The sequence below is a fragment of the Triticum aestivum genome, chromosome 4D, assembly GCF_018294505.1.
Source record: "Triticum aestivum cultivar Chinese Spring chromosome 4D, IWGSC CS RefSeq v2.1, whole genome shotgun sequence".
Taxonomy (NCBI): Eukaryota; Viridiplantae; Streptophyta; class Magnoliopsida; order Poales; family Poaceae; genus Triticum; species Triticum aestivum.
In genome coordinates, this window is record NC_057805.1 from 196,995,105 (window position 1) to 197,000,814 (window position 5,710).

A 5,710-nucleotide genomic window follows, 5' to 3' on the forward strand; every position below is an offset into this window, starting at 1 on the left:
TTCGATATCCCGAATGGCTGGCGAACCCCGTCATAGTGCCGAAGAAAGGCGGGAAGGAACGGATGTGCGTCAATTTCACCAACCTTAACAAAGCCTGCACCCAAGATCCGTTCCCACTCCCACGCATCGACCAGATTGCCGACTCCACCGCCGAGTGCGACCTGCTGTGCTTCCTGGATGCATTCTCAGGGTATCATCAGATCAAGATGGCGGTGGAAGATGTGGAGAAGACAGCTTTCCTGACACCATGTGGGGTGTACTGCTAAACCTGCATGCCCTTTGGGCTGCGCAATGCGGGCGCGACCTTTCAGCGGCGGATGCACATCGCCGTGGGGCAGCAGCTCGGGAGAAACACAGAGGCCTATGTCGATGAAATAGTGGTAAAGTCTCGCGAGGAGAGAACATTGATTCAAGACTTGGAGGAGACCTTCGAGAGCCTGCGCCAAGTGAACTTGAGGCTTAACCGAGAGAAGTGCGTGTTCGGCGTCCCCTCCGGCAAGCTGCTGGGATTCCTCGTATCCCACAGAGGGATTGAGGCGAACCTGAAGAAGATCAAGGCCATCGAGGACATGAGCCCACCAAAGACCCTCAAAGAGATGCAGAAGCTAGCAGGGCGGGTAACCGCATTAGGGCATTTCATCTCCAAACCGGGAGAGCGCGCCTTACCCTTCTTCAAGCTCATGAAGAAGAAGGGTCCGTTCAAGGGGACCCCAGAGGCCGACCAGGCCTTCCAAGACCTCAAGAAATACCTTACCAGCCCTCCGAAGATGGTGGCACCACGGCCTCTCGAGCCCCTGGTACTCTACCTTGCCGCCACCCCGTACTCCGCCAGTGCGGCGCTGGTGGCGGATCAGGAGGAGCGCCAAGTCAAGGGCACGCTGCGCCAAGCCGGAGCCAAAGTGGTGCAGGGTCAGGAAGGCGCAGCAAAGGCCTCAGCGGCAAAAGACCAAGCTCAGCAGGACAATGGTGCAGAAACTCCTGAGGGCGGTCATGTCTCAGGAACCCCTCCCCCTCAGGAGATGCCCCAATCTCTGCAGGACCCGGGCCTCGATAGTGTGCCAGCTCTCGTCGAACACCCGGTGTACTTCGTCAGCACCGTGCTGCGAGACGCGAGGGCACGCTACCCCATGCCTCAAAAGCTCCTGCTCGCACTCTTGGTGGCCTCACGTAAGCTGTGACACTACTTCCAGGGCCACCCCATCAAGGTCGTCTCAGCCTACCCGTTGGAGAGGGTGCTCAGGAGCCCCAACTCGGCTGGAAGGGTCGCTGAGTGGAACATCGAGCTGCAAGCATTCCAGTTGGAGTTCAGCATTACCAGGGTCATCAAAGGGGCCGCGCTCGCTGATTTTGTGGCAGAATGGACGGATGCCTCGACGCTTGAAGAAGGCGAAGACTGGTCCACTTCACCAGGGAGCGGGGCTCCAGACGGCTGGGTCATGTATTTCGATGGCGCCTTCGCGCACCAGGGCACGGGGGCTGGAGCAGTGCCCATTTCGCCCACTCAGGACAAGCTTTACTACGCCATGCAACTCTGCTTCCAGCACGGCGAGAAGGTCTCCAACAATATCGCAGAATACGAAGGCCTCATAGCTGGCTTGAAGGCTGCGGCGGCTCTAGGGGTGAAGCGCCTTACCGTCAGAGACGACTCGCAACTCCTCGTCAACTTCTCCAAAAAGGTATACGAGCCAAAGGACGAGCACATGGAGGCGTACCTCACGGAGGTGCGTAAGATGGAGAAGCAGTTCTGGGGCCTGGAGCTGCAGCACGTGCCCCGGGGCACTAACAAGGAAGCCGACGACATCGCCAGAAGGGCATCCAAGCGGCAGCCGCAAGAACCCGGCATCTTTGAGGAGCGGCTCTTCAGGCCATCGGCTACACCGCCACTTTCAAGCACGACTCAGCCTCGGGAGGAGCTCCCACAGCCTCCAGCCACGGGAGCCCTAGCCTGTGGCCCGACCTCAGGAGCTCAGCTGCTCTAGGCGTTCGAGCCCCAGGAGGAATGTTGGACCAAGGAATTCAAGGAGTACCTGACGCACGAGACGTTGCTGAAGAAGGAAGAGGACGCGGAGCGCGTGGCCCGGCAAGCCACGGCATACTGTATCCAAGACGGCGAGTTGTACAAGAAACGACCGAATGATGTCACGCTGTGCTGCATCTCCAGTGATCAAGGAAGGGAGTTGCTGACTGACATACACGGCGGGGATTGCGGACACCACTCGTCGTCACGGACCCTCGTCGGTAAGGTGTTCCGCAGTGGATTCTACTGGCCTACAGCACTCAACGACGCAGCCGAGCTGGTGAAGTCCTGCGAAGCTTGCCAATTCCACGCCAAGCAAATCCATCAGCCAGCTCAGGGCCTCCAAACCATTCCGCTCACGTGGCCGTTCGCGGTCTGGGGGCTGGACATCTTAGGCCCGTTCCCACGGGCGCCAGGGGGCTACCGCTATCTCTACGTCGCCATCGACAAGTTCACCAAGTGGGCGGAAGTGGAAGCCGTCCGTACGATCCCGGCCGGCTCTGCTGTCAAGTTCATCAAGGGCCTCGTGAGCCGCTTCGGGGTCCCCAACCGCATCATCACAGATAACGGCTCATAGTTTACTAGTAACCTCTTCAAAACCTACTGTGCTAACCTTGGAACGCAGATCTGCTACGCTTCGATGGCCCACCCCAGGAGTAATGGTCAGGCCGAATGCGCTAACGCGAAGGTCCTAAGGGGCCTCAAGACCAGGACCTTCAAGAAGAAGCTGGAGGCCTGTGGCAGGGGCTGGCACGACGAGCTCCAGTCCGTGTTGTGGTCCATCCGCACCACCGCCACCAACCCAACGGGCGAGACTCCATTCTTCCTCGTCTACAGAGCTGAAGCAGTCCTTCCTCACGAGGTCAAGCATCGCTCCGCACGGGTCCTGGCGTTCGACGAAACGCAGCAGGACGACACGCGGGGGATGGATCTCGTGCTGGGGGAGGAACGTCGTCGCGAAGCTGCACTGAGGGTGGCAAGGTACCAGCAAGCGCTACGGCGATACCACTGCTGCAACATCCGCTCCAGGACACTCGAGACGGGTGACCTAGTCCTGAGGCGGGTCCTCTCCAGGGAAGGGTTGCATAAGCTTTCACCAATGTGGGAGGGCCCATTCAAGGTCGTCCACATCTCCAGGCCTGGCGCCGTGCGCTTGGAGATACAAGACGGGATACCTATCCAAAATGCCTGGAACATCCAGCACCTCCGGAAGTTCTACCCTTGAAGCAAGGCCCAGAGCCTGTGAAGAAAGGCCCAGAGCCTGTGAAGAAGGCCTGGTGCCTGTGAAGAATCGCCGCCCGTGACACTCTCACGTAATAATGAGTTGGGGATGTACACGCCCCTGAGTCTCAGGAGCGCCGGCCTCAGGCCCTGGGGCTCCCGCCCACGCCTAGTGGCAGTACTTAGCTCCGCGCTGGTGAGAAGACTTGAAGACTAGATTAGGTGCCGGACGCGGATTTTCATTTGCTTTCCGTGGTTGGCTCGCTTTTCCTTAATCAAAGTTTGCTTTTGGCGTTCCTTGCTGATTTGATTCCCTTGCCTCTCACCGCATTTTCCCGCTCTGGTTTGCTCGTGTTCTCTCTCTCGCATACCTCGCCTAATCCGTGCGAGCATTTTTCCCCTCTCTGCCTTCTCGCGAGCCACCCTCGTTCGAGCCCAAAAGCTGGCGCACCTCTCCTAATCCGTGCCCCTCGGGTACCGCCATACAAAGCGCCAGGTCAAGGCCTGGGTGAACGGCAAACCTTTTAACGCACTTCCTAACGAATTTTTGCAGTTCCTGAGCGAATGCAGGCCACCAAGGCAAGATGGACACGAGGAAACAAACACCTCGTGAGGAAGAGGGCGTCCTGAATATACCAGCTTAAGTTATATTTGCGCAAAATAACGACACGGCACGGAAACAACACGCATAGTGCAATAACCAAGGAACCATAGTTCGGTACACGCCCCCTGGGCCCATACTGGTTTCATTCTTGATGCAGGAAAAAGAGTAAAACAAAAGTGCCGTTGTAGCGACCGGCGGAGGCAGGCCCCTAGCGCCACCCCGAGCCTAGCCGGACCCTTCCTCGCGCTTCACGGAGGCACGGCGACAAGGTGACCCGCTGCCGCCTTCAAAGCGGGCGCGGCGGCACGGCAGCTGGTCGTAGCCGCCACTGCTGGAGCTGTCGTCGGAGGAAGAGGCGACGTTGCTGGACGAGACACGGTCGCCGCCGAGGGCAGGCTCGCCCTCATCCTCGTCGCGGCCGTCACCAAGGCTGAGCACCTCCTCGCCGTCGTTCGCCTCGGGGCAGCACCCGGCGCGGCGACCATCTTCCCCAAACACCCTCACATAGAGGGTCGATCCACCATCGTACTTGAAGTGGAGGGTGCACCACCTGCCCAGACCGCGCGCGCGGGCGAACGTCTGCCAGCCGCGGGCCAGGGCTATGTTGCCCGCGGCGGAAGTCTCGACCGCAACCCAAGAGGCCTTGCTGCAGCAACCATCCGCCTGCAACTAGAGTCTGCCTGGACCAGAGGCTGGCAGTTCGCCGATGAAGAAGCGCGGAAGTTTGAGCCAGTTGCCGGCCGGGCTCTCCGACCAGACGACAAACTCCGGCGACACCTCCGCCGAGTGGAAGCGCGGACGGGGGGGCCGCACCACCATAGCACGCCTCCCCTCGTCAACTGGACCGCCATGGCTGGGACGACCCCCTACGCGTGCCACGGCGCCGCCACGACAGTGGGCCACGGCGGGGGTCGCGGGGTGCTTGCGCGGACGGCCACGCCCGCGCTTGGGCGCAGGGGAGCCGGGTCCCCTGCGAGGGGCCTTTCCCTTCTCGGCGGCATAGAACTTCCTTCGTGGCGCCATTGGTGGCACTGCAAGCAATGGAGCGAGGAGGAAGAAGCAAGCGAGCAAGGAAGAGATGGGCGACGGGGGTTCCGCCCCCTCCCCCCTCCCCATTTATAGCGAAAAAAGGCCAACCGGCGCCCCCCACGATCACAGGTAATGATGGTTTTCCTTGCATGTCGCAGGGACATGTCAAGTCGAGCAGTTGCCGAGGCAGCATGGGGAAGTGGAGACGCCCACGTCCAATCAACCGCCACGCGTCAACCGAGGCCGCAGGATTTTGGGGCCTGCGGCGCTCTGTGCTTGACCCTTGGCTTCGCCGCGAAGCAAAGCCCGAGCGCACCTTGGGCCTGGGGGCTACTATCGGCGTTCTGGGAACGGGGGTCCCCAGACTTGTCCGCCTGCGGCCCACGGCGTGGCCAGGCCAGCGGGCGGCACGGCCCATCTTCATCGACAAGACATCCAAGACCCTCGCGAGGGGCCAAGCTTCGCCAGGCGGACGGCGCAAGACCTCCTCAGGAGTGGCCTAGTCAGGCAGGCTCACGAGGAGCAGAGATATCAAGGCGGGGCGAACCTCACGAGGCTCTCGTGACGTGAGCCATGACGATCGGCACCAGGCGGGCAACAGTGCCTGCAGTGTCCTTGTTTCCTCTTTGGTGCTGAGGCCAGCGCAGGCGAGGAGTACCGAGGCATCAGGCAAAGGTTGCCTTATCGGTGCAATGAGACCAAGACCAGGAGGACGGCAAGACGGAGGTCATCGTGGAGCCCCAGACGGCGTCACCACCAGAGCCTTTTGCAAGCGAAGACCGATTTTGTCAGGATAGCTTGTACTAGCTGCCCCCCTTCAAATTTGCCCGCCATTGTTG